Source organism: Vigna umbellata, chromosome 1 (genome assembly GCF_029865625.1).
Source record: "Vigna umbellata cultivar VRB3 chromosome 1, Vumbellata_1.0, whole genome shotgun sequence".
Classification (NCBI taxonomy): Eukaryota; Viridiplantae; Streptophyta; class Magnoliopsida; order Fabales; family Fabaceae; genus Vigna; species Vigna umbellata.
Window position 1 is genome coordinate 28,934,835 of NC_142165.1, and position 15,385 is coordinate 28,950,219.

General features: G+C 36.0%; 1 pseudogene; it reads right to left on the reverse strand.

Moving 5' to 3' along the window:
• Positions 1-315: 315 nt before the first annotated feature.
• LOC124824440 (uncharacterized) lies at positions 316-1,797 on the reverse strand (annotated as a pseudogene).
• Positions 1,798-15,385: the final 13,588 nt, after the last annotated feature.

Sequence of the window (15,385 nt, forward strand, 5' to 3'; positions counted from 1 at the left end):
TTACAGAACTTGATGTTGCAAAGCAAGAACTAAGTAAAATTCGGCAGGGGTACGATTTATCCTTAGAAGCAAGAGTTTCTGCTTTCAAGCAAGCAGCAGAAGTAGAAGATTTTGAATAACTTCTTTATTCTCACAAAAAACTCTGATTTCAAATTTGCTAAAATAGCATTCTTAAATTCTATCAATATATTAAAGAATTATCTATTTCAGAATTTCATATATTTATATAATTTTATCCTTAATACACGTATCAATATATTAAGCAAAGAAGATTTATATAAATTATGTTATTCTCTATGCTTTATTCTATCCTTGTCAATTCAGAAAAACATGACAAGATCCACTGGTTGCCAATTCCTACAACATCAACAGAATATCTTAATCACTCATTTATCCAATTGTGCTATTCAAATGTACTTCTTCAACCCTAAATTTGTCTTTCAAATTACAAAGAGGCATGTTTCAGAACATCACGATGTATGTCATACATGAAAGCACAACTATAGTAGTAATTTAAAACAAATTTGGTTCCTAGTTTTGTTAAATATAAATCAATAGGAGTTCATTAGGATCAATTTATGCTTATGTCATACAAGTCTTTTGTTGCCAAAAGGGAAAGAAAAGAAATTCCCATTATTTCTTTTCGAAAATAACAAGGACTCTTTCTCGCACTCAATTATTTCTTCTTTCAAGGGGTCTAAACTTTACTTTATTTTACTTAAAAAGTAATAAGGACTTTCACAACATGAAACTAGACACACAAGAGCAGGAAAAAGACTAATGAAGCATAATGCTATAATCAGACGAACCACAAGACAATACTCGTTTTGACTAAGAAACAACATCTCTTAACTCATATTACAAGAAACACAAAGCAAGAGTAGCAAGAGGAAATGGAAACCAGATAGCTTCTTGAGAATTATTACATGCAATTTTTAAATGAAGTTTTGTTGATATTATGGAAGGGAAAAAGTGCTAAGGTGAGTATTGAAGTTTCCTTTAGATACCTAGAATTGTTTCATGTTCTCTTAAGTAATACCTAAAACTAATAGCGAAGGGAAGTAGACAAATAGAAAAAGAAGGAACCTTAGATATGCTCTTGTTAAGAGTATTGAAGTCTTCTTCTTGGTAGCTTCCAATTCCAATCAAATAAGATCTCAAGGAATTGTCTGAAATTTCTGATGTACAGGATCTTATTCCTAACTCAGTGAAATGTACCCATCGTACGTCATTCAAAATTTTTCTCACTTGTTTAATTATTTGAAACTCCGTGTCACATTGCACCCAAACACTTCGAAGATTTAAAAGGTTGGTAAGAACCGGTGCTAGGTCACCCAAATCAATGTTTTTCATATTCATGGAAATTAGAGATGCTGATATGCCACATAACGGAAGACTACTAGACAGGGGATTCATTGTCGGTGACAACCAGCACCAAATAATAGATGGTAAAACATCATGGGATAATCCTTCAAACCCACATGGAAAAAGATATTCAATGCTTTTGGAACATACTATTGAAAAGGGAACTTTCACAACAACGTTTTTAGCAATTAGAGTTGTCAAGGATTTCATCTCCACTATATCGTCTTCAAATTTGTCAATCTTCTTACAACCGGATAGGATGAGAGTTTTCAAAGATTTAAACTAATATATCTCTCTTGGAAGACTGCTAAGGCTTGTACAATTCTTCAAATTTATCAACACAATATTACAGAGAACATGTCCAAACTTAGAAGCAATTTTTGCACTAATTTCAATTTTTTTTTTGTCAAAAACAATGAAGAAAGTGATCATATATGCCAATTCCTATACGATGAATGGGACACACTATTCTAAATCCAACAAAACAGAAACCCTAGTCATAACTTAAGCCTAGTGGCAACAGAGAATTTGGATAAAGAGCTCAAATCAGCATGCTCAAAACACCTGAAAGGTACCAGAAATGCAGTTATGGAGTGGTGGAAGTTAGCAAACCTACTAAAGAGCTCGACAACAACCTCTACAATGGCAGCCTCAACCCCAATAGACCAGTACACCTCGACCACTCAACGCAGCATCCACAACATGTCACCACCGCAATGCCCTCATCACGCTATCCACGAAGCACGACCCCTAGTGCCACAGCCACAATCCAATATAGAATGACTTACAAGGAATTGGAAGCAGGAAAACAAAAAGCAATCAATTAAGGACCAAGCGCCAAAGCTAGAATTCACATGAATAGAACATACTAACCCTTACTACAATCCCTCAACGCAACAAAGCAGCGGCAACACCCTCCCTACTCCACGGCAACCGCAATAAATTCCCCAATCACCATCCACCAACACCCTTCCAGGAGAATCACTCAGTCACCAACCCGTCCTCACACCGTCAACGACTACCGTTGTACCGCCTCACTACCACGACTGAATGAAGGATGACAATGCGGGAAGAAAGGATGACGCACTTACGCCTGAGAACAACCGTTATAGTGAGACAATGCGCCTGAGGAAACGATTGGTAGGGGAGAGGGAAATAGGGCTTTTGGTCGACAAGCTCAAAATGGGAGAGGGAAATCAGAAACTTTGGTTTTAATCTACCCTGATACTTACCAACGGCCTAGGCTCGTCGCTAATTAAAATCACCACTAAATTACCCACTGCCTAAGGATCGTCTATAATGGGCCGTCGGTAATTTTCGTTTTTTTTAGTGCAATATAATGTTACCTTTCATGAATACTTAATCTGCAATGTTATTTCATTTATGTTGGTTATGTTTTGATGACTAAGTAATGTGCAACGTCACTTTCTTAATGGATGATTATGTTCAATGATTACATTGATTATTTGAGGTTGTTTATGTCTTGGTTTGGTATCAATTTAGGTGAGTTGAAGACAAATGTGTGGTAATGAATACAATGCATGAACTTGTTCAATGGGTGAGGTAATGAATACAATGCATGAACTTGTTCAATGGGTGAGGGAGGAAAGAAACATTATTGGTGAGATGAACAACTTGGGTTAAGTCCTGAAGCTTGTGCAGGCCAAAAACATGTAGGTAATCGTTTATAGTTATCTCGTAAACCATTACACGAAGAAAAAGTGATTTTAATACATAAAAATCTAGTGCAGGAGCCAACTGTGGTAACCTGAGTGACCATAGTGAATAATTTTAATTTTTTAACATTTAACCAATGGTTTACACATGTTTTTGGTGTTTAAGGGTGAGTACTGGCTGAGAAGTCATGTTTGGGCCCTCCATGCTGGAGTAAAGACCTAATGTTGGTGAGATGAACAACTTGGGTTAAGTCCTGAAGCTTGTGCAGGCTAAAAACATCTTGGTAATCGTTTACAACTATCACATAAACGATTACACGAAGAAAATCTGGTTTTTGTTCAAAAACTTCTTCCACAGGAGCCAACTATGGTAACCTGAATGACCATAGTAATTAATTTTAATTTTTTGACATTGAACCAATGGTTTATACATGTTTTTGGTGTTTAAGGGTGAGAACTGGCTGGCAAAGTCATGTTTGGGCAGTTCATCATGGAGGAAAGACTCAATTTTGGTGAGATGAACAACGTGGATTAAGTCCTGAAGTTTATGAAGGCAAAAATCATCCTGATAATCGTTTAAACCTATCTCGTAAATGATTACACAAAAAAAATTGGTTTTTGTACATAAACTTCTTCTACAGGAGCCAACTATGGTAACCTGAGTGACCATAGTCAATAATTTTAACTTTTTGACATTTAACCAATGGTTTCGACATGTTTTTGGTGTTTAAGGGTGAGTACTCGATGGGAAAGTCATGTTTGGGTAGTCCATCATGGAGGAAAGACCCAATGTTGGTGAGATGAAGAAGTTGGGTTAAGTCCTGAAGCTTGTGCAGGCCAAAAACACCCTAGTAATCGTTTACAACTATCTCGTAAACGATTACACGAAGAAAAACTTGTTTTTGTACAGAAACGTCTACTGTAGGAGCCAACTATTGTAACCTCAGTGACCAAAATAAATAATTTTAATTTTTTGACATTTAAGCAATGATTTAAACATGTTTTTGGTGTTTAAGGGTGAGTACTGGCTGGGAAGTCATGTTCGGGCACTCCATTATGAAGGAAAGACCCAATGTTGGTTAGATGAAAAACTTGGTTTAAGTCTTGAAGCTTGTGCAAGCCAAAAACATCCTAGTAATCGTTTACAGCTATCTCGTAAATGATTAAACGAAGAAAAACTTGTTTTTTGTACAGAAACGTCTACTACAGGAGTTAACTATGGTAGCTCAGTGACCACAATTCATAACTTTTATTTTTTGACACTTAAGCAATGGTTTAAACATGTTTTTGGTGTTTAAGGGTGAGTACTGGCTGGAAAAGTCATGTTTGGGAAGTCCATCATGGAGGAAAGACCCAATGTTGGTGAGATGAACAACTTAGGTTAAGTCCTGAATCTTGTGCAGGCCAAAAACTCCTTGGTAATCGTTTTCATCTATCTCGTAAATGATTACACGAAGAAACACTAGTTTTTGTACAGAAACGTCTATTGCTGGAGCCGGTTGTGATAACCACAGTGACCATAGTTAATAATTTTAATTTTTTGACATTTAAGCAATGGTTTAGACATGTTTTTTGTGTTTAAGGGTGATTACTGGCTGGGAAGACATGTTTGGGCACTCCATCATGGAGGAAAGACCTAATATTGGTGAGATTAACAACTTGGGTTAAGTGCTAAAGCTTGTGCAGGCCCAAAACACCCTGCTAATCGTTTACAGCTATCTCGTAAACGATTCCACGAAGAAAAACTTGGTTTTTTACATAAATTTCTTCTACAGGAGCCAACTATGGTATCCTAAGTTACCATAGTGAATAATTTGAATTTTTTGACATTTAACCAATGGTTTAGACATGGTTTTGTTGTTTAAGGGTGAGTATTGGCTTGAAAGTCACGTTTGGGCACTCCATCATGGAGGAAAGACCCAATGTTGGTGAGATGAAGAAGTTGGGTTATGTCCTGAAGCTTGTGCAGGCCAAAAACACCCTGGTAATCGTTTACAGCTATCTCATAAACAATTACACGAAGAAATAGTGGTTTTTGTACAAAAACTTCTACTGCAAGAGCCAGTTGTGGTAACCTCAGTGACCATAGTGAATTTTTGTAATATTTTCACATTTATGCAATGGTTTACAGTTGTTTTGGAGGTTTAAGTTTGACTTCCTTCTGGGAAGTGATGTTTGGCCACTCCATCAGGAAGAAACAATATATGACAAAAAATAATGTCAAACATTTAATTGAATTTGCATTAAGGTCAACAAGATCATTACAATGATAATATAACATGAACAACATAAAAACTAGGTACGTGAACCTTAAAAAAATAATGAAGTTAAGGTTATTAAGATTACAGTAGTTCGAGAAATTATTTTAGTGATCATAAAATAATATTACAGTTATAATTTCACTTGCATTAGGAAATAATTATCGAATAAGATCATAAACAAACTAATTCTTCTCTACTTCTTCGGATGATGATGGTTGTTGAGATGGATGAACCAATTTCCAGAGGATGTCATCCATATTGTTTTCTGCCCAGAGAGGGAGTCGAATCAATGGTTTCGGGGTTTCCTTGACAAGGTCGTTTGTAGGAGGGAAAATTTCAGTTACAAAAACCTTTACTACGTTGCGATGCGCGATATTTAGGTAGTGGATTCTGCCATTTGGACTCAAGGAATGTACCTAAATGAACATACATAATTAATATGAAAAACACCATCAAAGGCAAATAAAACTTATTTTAATTTAAGTATTCAGTGGAGGGGTTACAAGATTGAGTAACAAAACGGAGCCAACTCCGATATTTGGCCGAAATTGAGGATCTTCAAGAACTTTCCGATGTACGGAAGCCTTCATTGTCGCTGTTGGATCCTGGTCACATGTAATCGTTCATTAGTTGACGTAAACAATAAAAGTTTTAGTTTGGAACACATATTACCTTGATAGTCAATTGCATGTCTCCCAAAGCATTGGGCTTACACTCTTTCACAATGCAAGCTACAAATGTCAGGACTAGTAATGTTTTTGCATCGATAAGGGGATTCACGTTCTCGAATTTTCCATCAGTGATGAGATCCTCAATTGTCAATGTCATGTGAACAAGAAATCATAGTGTCTCATTTAACATTTATATTTGAATGATTGTGTCGCAACCAGAATCGCGACGAGATGACGATCCAAAAAAATGACGTTTGAAAAAGAGATTTGGAGTCGCCACCATAGTTTATTCTGGAAAACTACGAAAAAACCATAAAATGATAAGGCATGGTCTGTGAAAACCAAATTCTAGGTGAGTCGGTTACGCGTAGGGAAGGTATTAACACCCTACAACGCTTGCCTGAAGGCAGTACCCTTAATTAGATATGCGAATGTGATGTGGTTTTCAAAATGTTTAACTATCCCCGAAAAAACAACAATCTAAATAAACAAAATATATTTTTTCAAAAGTCCTTCAAGCACGTCATCATCCACATGAAGTTCTTCCCATGCATCCATAATTATCCTTTAATAATATGCAAGAATGTGAATTTCAGGTTTACGTGACTACAACAATGTATGGGAAGATAACAGTAGTTGATAAGAATTGAATTTTTTTTAATTGACTTACAAAATATAGTGAATAACTTGATTACACTCCAATGGGTGTGTGTGACATATATAAAGACGTATGGACCAAGTAATTGTATTTTAATTTTTAAGTTTACTAATATAATATAATATTATTACTTTTCCTATTTCATGTTCCAATTAATGAGCAAAGCTTTGTTGATTAACGTGCCACTAACTTTTTGGCACAATCCCATGAAAGAGAAAATATTTTGTCTTGGTTGAATCAACTTGCATTAAATAAGGGAATGAAAAGTGACTTGTAGAGGTACTTTTTTGTCAGCTAATTTCTTGCATGCTTCCTTAACCAAATGAATGCATTGTTTCTCAAAGTAGCTTGTTTTCCTTGCAAGTGAGCCTTGTTTCATCCAAAATACTTCATCATTTTCCCTTTAACGTGAACTTTGTGCCTTCTACCATCCCTCTTCATTAGCAAACATTCCACTAGGAATGAAACCAACCCCATCAGTGTCAATACACTTTGATTGCTAATCAGCAATAGCTATAGCTAAAAAAACAAGAATCACAATGGAAATAATAGACATATACAATTGAGACATAATTTGGTGAAGCAGCTGCTAAAGAGTGGAACTATTTCCATTGACTATGTGAAGTCAGAACGGAATCCTCTGACAAAACCCTTGGGAAGAAATATGATCTTAGAAACATCGAGGGGAAGGGACTTAAGCCACTAGCAAACAAACAAGTGATGGTAACCCAACCTTTGTGATTGGAGATCCCATGAATAAAGTTCATATGGTAAAAACAAGTCACTTGTTAGTTCTGATAACACTAATTTGATTTTAAATCAAATATGTCCATTCATATGGTGTGTCTGAAAGTTCTAGAGACTGCATTATTGAGAGGTTAAACTTTGTAATTAAACAAAGTTTGTAATGATCTTCATATCCCTTATGGGTGGTGTATGATTTGCAGCATACACTTGATGAAATCACCTATATGAGTGTCAAGTAGGGCCGCTTCTATGAGATCTTGACATGATCTCTAGAGCACTCATGAATACCGGGCACGCGCATGGCCTAGTAAGCGCATCACAACGATAACAACAAGGATTATGAAGGTGTACTGTGATTGATAAACCTCTAACACAGTCAAGTGTCTTTGGTTCATATAACTTGTTATACCAGCTACACTGTGTGTTAAGTTTTATGATCTAAGACTGGTTCATATAGCTTGTTATACCAGTTTTGATGCATTACATTTTGTGAAACCCAGAATAAATTCTTTTCTCTTTCGTTTTATATATTTTGCAATATGTGGGGGATTGTTATAAGTTTTGAATATAACATTGAAAAATATTTAATTTGAACGTTGTTATTGTCCCGCAAGTCTGATAAGTGTTGTTGCCAAAGTTTTAATTTATTAAAAAAATCATTTTTCTTGCAGATATTTTGGCAAATATTTTGGATCTTTTAGATCATGGGCCTTGTTCACCAACTCTATAAATAGAACACTTCCTTCACTCCAAAACACACGATCATAAACCATTGTTCTCTCATTCTCTCTTCTCTTAGTTTCATTCTTTCTCTTTTCTTCTTTCCCTAAAAATATTTTGAGTTTATTTTATTTCTTTATAGAGATCCTTGCTAGTTCTTATATCCTCAGAAATTTCTGAGAAGTTCCTGTTGGATCCTGGGGGCTTATGCAATACACCGCAAATAATTCTTTAAGGATAGTGATCTACACGCCTCAAGAAATCCTTTGTTCATGATCTTTATTCTTTTATTGGCAGTTTTTACAACACATTTAAGGGCACACTAAATCCTTTAGAGGAGGTTGGTCAGGACCACTTGACCTTCATTTAAGGGCACACTAAATCCTCCTATGTAGGTACCTCTACTTCTTTATTTCCATTACTCATTTATATGAATGTATTTTATTCTGTTAATATATTTTACATTTTTTTATATGTTGATACCCATTTTCGTATGAAGTATTAGTTGATGGTGAAAGTTTTTCATTATTGATTTCTATTAATGTATTTTAAAATAAAATATTTATAGTGGGTTTTGCTATATTTTAGTACATGATTCATCACTATTTTTATTTTCATTCCAATATGATCAGGCTATAGGTGGTTATGATGGCTAATAGCACAAGTAATGTGACCGAAGTGGCTGAGTGTAATGCCAATATTAATGACCACAATGACAACATTTTGGACTTGGAGCCAACGTTTCATATCTGTTTTCAGTCAATGGAAGAAGGCAAAAAATTTTACAAAGACTACGCCATTAGATGTGGATTTGTTGTGCGTACAATAACTTCTAAAAAAAATGACAACAACAATGTCTATTACTTGAAACTACCATGATCTTTGCCCAAACACCTCCAAACAAATTCTTGGAAATAGAAAATTAACCATGCAAGCTAAACACACATTGGAGGTCAACGATGATGCGGGAGTTCAGATTAATAAGAGTTTCCTTAGCATCGTCGGGCAAGCAGGTGGATTTGAATATATGGACTTCGTAGAGCGAGATGCGCGTAACTACACTAGGCAACATAGAAGATCGTTATGTAAGGATGGTGATGGTCAAACCCTCCTACATCACTTCTCATCAATGAAAGATTTAAATAACGAGTTCTTCTATGACATTCAATTGAACGAAGAAAATATAATTTGTAGTGTCTTTTGGGCAGATGTGAGAAGTCGAGCCGCTTGCGAAGACTTTGGTGATGTCGTATTGATTTGCACCTTTTGTCGGAGTTAACCATCATGAACATTCCATTTTACTTAGTTATGGATTGCTCTCGTCAGAGGAGACTGCTTCATTTGTATGGTTGTTCTAGTGTTTGCTTAGATGCATGGGTGATAACAGTTGAAAAACTGTTATTTTCATGCTTGAAATTGATACTAAAAGCAACCTTTAACACTTAGAAACTAGCTTGAAATCATGCTTTTATTCATATTTTCAGAAATAAGAGAGTTGGACAGGTTTATGCTTGATTTCAGTGTTTTTGTGCAGGTTTTAAGGTGAATTTGGTGAAAGAAGTGAAGAAGGAGAGAGATGAAATCAGAAAAGACATCAAAAAGTGCAAAAGGAGAAGCCGCAACTGCCGGCAGTTTACCGCTGAGCGGCACTCAGAAGCTCACGGGGGATCCGCTGAGGGGCAAAATGGTCGCTGAGGGGAAGAAACCAACTCACGCACTTACCGCTGAGCGGTACTTTACCGCTGAGCGGCACACTTATGGGCTTGAGCCTAAATTTTCTGTAATTTTAGAATAGTATATAAGCTTTAGGACGTCCTAGGGTTTGTATCTTTGGCATAAACGAAGCAAACACTCTCTCTTCCACCCCTTTGAAGGAGGATCTTGGATGCTCAGGCTACCTCTTCACCTTTCTAGGGTTTTATCTATCATTCTTTCATTATTATTCATCTAGTTTCACCATGAATATGGTGAACTAAATCTTGTATTGTTGTTGGGGAATCAATGTAGTCTTGTGAAACTCTCATATATGGAATTTGTTTTTACATCTTATATTTAAGACCTATGCTTTCTTTCATCATTAGTTAGGGTTTTTCCTCTTTGCTCAATGTTTGCTTTGTTTAACTCATTCAATGCATGATTATTGATTTTGTCGATACGGGAACGTACGGGGAAGTCTAGATCCGGGGAATTTCTCCCAATAGTATATTGGTTGCCGTTAAGCTCCTGCACTAAAAGAACTAATTATTAGGAATGCTAGGAATCGTATGAACTCGTAATTAGGGATAGGCCTTCTTGCAAGGTAATTTAGAGAGTGGCATTAACAATGATGAAAAGAATGTTGAATTCCTAAAGTATATGAGAGTGGATAAGATGAAATTGATAACCCTAACAACATACTCATCCATATATTCCATTGAAGTGTTTGTATTTTGTTTTAGCCACTGATCAAATTCATGCATACATGTTTATTTTCTGTTTTGCATATTAAACTCCACTTATTTCGTTCTTAATTCTTAAATAATCAACAAATCACATAACTAAACTAGGCCGTGAGTCCTTTGGGAGAACGATACTTGGTCTTATCGAGTTTATTACTTGATACGATTCGGTCACACTTGCCGATTGTTAAACAAGTTTGTGGCGCCGTTTTTCGGTGTTCATAAATTTGTCATCAATGGGTAACAAGGCCCCTCATGGTATTATAACCGACCAATGTAGGTGATATGATCATACATAGGTCAAGAATGAAGAGTTTTAGAGTGACAAAAAGCACAAAAAAGAGTATAATAGATTTCATAGGCGTGTATTTGCCTCTTTGATTTCTTTCTCTTAGTTATTGTGAATAAACGCTTATAAACTCTTCTTTCTCTTTAAGAACAAGCAATGTGGGAATTTCCATGGCTTGGTCTTAAAAAGAAAAGGAGAGGAAATGGGCGTCCTAGGCATAGTGCAAGGTAGCATAGGTAGTTTTCATGTTTTGAACTATAGGAGAACTAGTTGCCTTATAAACCCTTTGGAGTGGAGAGAATTGAGCAATGTGGGACTCAAAATTCCCACACTCATAAGTCCCTTTGGACGGCCTCCACACTCATAAGTCCCACATCTCCTAGATCTTGCATCCTAGCTCACTCCAAAGGTTATATAAGAAGGCTTAGGGGTCTCCTTTTTGGTACCTTACCTTGAATCAATTGAATTTTGAGTTGATTTGCACTTTTGCAATCTTCTTTGAGATAGTATTCTGTCTCCAAAGTCCCTATTTTGGGCAGACCTATCTTGCTCAAGCAAGTGGCGGTCCTCCATTGATGCTTATCTTGGAGCTTCCTTCAAGTGGCGCATCTTCAAATCATAAGTTTCCTCTTCCTTAATCTCTTCCATTTTTAATTTCTTTCCCATTCTCTTAAATGTCATTTAGTATATTCTCTCTAGGTATGCACTTCTTCATGTGGTATCATGAGCCTTAGGTTTTTGATCTTCTTAGGAATTGCATGCTAGGTATGCACTTCTCCATCAGTAGGGCAATGACAAATGTCATTGAAGAAGTCTTTATTTATACAAAGCACAGGTGGTGTTTATGGCACATCATGAAGAAGTTGCCCGAAAAATTTCAAGGGTATAAAAATTATGTGGCTATCAAAAGCGATCTAAAAGAGCTTGTGTATGAGTGTGGTTGTTCAATGGACTTTGAGAATGGTTGGGAACAACTACTGACGAAACATGGCTTAGAAGACAATGAATGGCTATATAATTTGCATGAGGAGAGACAAAAATGGGTACTATGTTACTTGAAGAATCATTTTTGGGAGGGTATGTCGACTACTCAAAGAAGTGAGGGAATGAACGTTTTTTATGGATTTATCAATTCTAGTACCACACTTCAACAATTTATGGTTCAATACGACAATGCCCTTAAAGTGAAGGCCCAAAAAGAAATACAAGTTGACTTCTCCTCCCTCAATACCACAGTTGCTTGTGGCTTTCAATCACCGATGGAGAGACAATTTCAAGTATAGTACACACGTGCAAAGTTTGAGGAAGTCCAAAGAGAGTTTCGGTCAAGGATGAATTGTTTCATCAAAGACATCGTAAAAGACAATGTATTCAACACTTACACAATAAAAGAGGAGCGCATGTGGAGGGTAAATATGCGGACAAATTTTATCACGTGCAATTTGATATACTTACAAAGAATACCACTTGTTCTTGCCTATTATTTGAGTTTAGAGGCATCATATGTCATCATTCCCTATTGGTATTCGGTCAGGAAGATGTGTACAGTGTGCCCTCCAAATACGTTTTATGGCGGTGGAACAAAAATATTCGTAGAAGGCACACACTCATTAGAGCGGCGTATAGTACTTCCAATCATGAACCGACGATGCAAAGATACCAATTTTTGTGTAAACGATTCTATGAAATAGTTGAGGTAGCTTGTGAATCGGAAGCTGCTTTTAATGACTTGGAAAAATAACCTCATTTCCTTGCTAAAAAGTTTGGGTCCAATTCATCCATGACAAATAACATCATCAGTGAGGGAGGTGAACTATGGTATGACAATTCAATCAACGCTATTGTACCCAACACTGCAGGTTGTAGTGGTGATGTAGTTGTCCACAGCCCTGTAGCTGTCAAATGAAAAGGTCGACCGCGCACCAACGGGTTAAAGTCAGTTGTTGAGAGGAAAACTAAAAAAAGGAGAATCGCTTCATCCAAAAATACTTCAACATCATTCATAGAAGAAGTTGTGAGTGTATAAATTGGTTTTGTATTTCATTTAGTACCTACTTTGGGTAAATGTTTTCTAATTGTAATTTTGTTGATTCAGGAGACAAGAACAATTCATGTGAGACAAAGTCAGGAGGTCATTGAATTTGGATCCCAACCTTACCAAGTATCACAACTATCCGAAGTGCTTTCTTCTAGGTTTATGTCTTTGTTGTCTGCTGTACATAACAATCTAGATAACAACCTTCTTTGATCTTTATAACTTCCATTTTCTATATATATTATATGCATGTTAGTATGAAATTGTTGTGTAAATGTTCTCTAAATCAATACATGAAACGTAAGGTTATCCATTGATTGATGTACATTATGAAAAAGCCTTCTCAAGTACTATTACTGAACATGTATTGCATTACATTAATAACACAGACTATTGTTTGAAAATGAATGATTGGCTTAAAAAACCATCTTGTAAACGATTACGAGTAAGCTGTAATCGATTACACCTGATGGTGCGTCCATATAAAAACCCCTACTCACCGCCTAGTACTGAAACCCTAACTTTGTTCGCCAAAAGTCATTGTGTGACAGTTATTTTTGTCCCTCACTTCCCCCACTTTTGGTCCCCCTCTTAACTGCCCACTATTGAAGTACCCTTCCAATGTTATTCTCTCTCAGAAAACCCTAAGAAATCTGTAATGGTTGATCGCGCAAACAAGAAACAAAGGGCATCTTCTTCTACTGTTGGACGTCGCCCCCGACACAGTCCAACACCATCCCTACCACCATCCCTACCACCAACAAGCAATGACCTTTTCTCGTCGGATCAGCAATATGAGAAGTTTGCTAACCATTTTTTCAATCGTGAAATCTTGGAAAGCATGATAAGCATCAAGCGTGATGAGCATGATAAGCATCAAGCGTGATGAGCATGATAAACATCAAGTGTTTTACTTCAACTCTCTTAGACTCTTTAGACACAATAGCATTTAGCCATGCATCTGGGTGTTTTAGCCTAGATGTTTTTCTGTTACCTAAAATCCTAACTGCTTTCTTAAGCTTTTCTATGTTGTGGATTCTAGTTCTAAGTTTTTGTGTAGATTTTCTATGATTGGGCATTCTAGTTCTAGCTCTTGTATTTTCAGATTATTATCTCGTTTTAATGTTATTTGATTAAACTTCAAAACAAGAGAGCGCTTAGGCACATAGAAGATTTTGTCTTAACACAAAGCCTACCCAAACTTACAACACCCAACATAGCTTGCCCAAGCTGACAACCTAGCATAAAGCCTGTTTACGTCGACAACACTAAGTTTGCCAATTCTGCAGCATAAAGCAAAGATTGTCCTTTAGCACTCGAACATCCTGACCAAACGGTTAATCCACCTATAACTCTACAAGTTGGCCATAACTCGACCAAGATATGGTCACGATCACTCCTCATTCGTTAATCAAACTCTAAAGATTAGAGGGACTTATGTACCTACCTGATCCAATATATGTACTAAAGAGCACGACTTAACATGGCTCATTAAGCCTCTTCATCTTGGAACAACCTATAATAGATCTATTGAAAGTATATTCACAAATTAATGACAATCATAATTAATTTCACCAGTTTGATATTATAGTTATTATTTATGGTAAAGTATCACTTTATTATTATTATCTACTTAAGGTAAGTATCATTTTCAAGATAGTATTCAATATCACAACATAAGTTCATGGTCCATGTTAATCCTATAAATACAACTAGTATTTTCTAAGAAATACTCTATCACTCTAATAATCACACTCTAATAATCACACTCAATCTGGTACACATTCTCCAATATTCACTTTTATAGATTTAAACTCTCTTATTAACAAGTGTCGGAATATCTTTTACAAATTGATTTTTTCGCATTTCAACCCTTAAAAACACGTTAGAAACTTAAAGCTATTCAGATCACATCATCTCTCAAAAAAATCCCATTAACCCTCTTAAAAACAAAATTCAATAAAATTTAATTTTCAGCAGGAAAATCAAAACAAAAGCACACGTTGCCTTCGATATTTAAGACTTCTGGAAGCCGATTTTCTATCTTCAACAAGTTTCTTTTCCTAACAAATATTGGTCTATTAAGGGATTTTATTTTGAATTAACGAAGGAAAAATTCATCTGGTGAAAATATTAATATTAGAGTTATGCTAATCATTTTCTAAGATTAGAAAATTTAATATCCAAATCATAGCATGAAAAGGTTCAATTAATTAAAAAAAAATCATAAAACCATAAAATATGCATTTGGACAAAATGACTCACGGCTGATTTTAGGGACAAGGAATTGAAAAGTGATGCGACTGATGCACGCTACGTTGCCTTGTTGGATATATTTCTTGTCCACCTACGTCATCAACAAACTTTTAAATGTAAAACTGTAATTCCCAAACTAACCCTGCTATGGAATCTATTCTCCTCTCTCTCCTCTTCTCTTCTTCATATATTCCAAACCGATTCAGCCTCTCACAGCAAACCTCGATTTTGGCATTCCCTCTGTTTGTGTATCAGTAAAACGTTGTCGT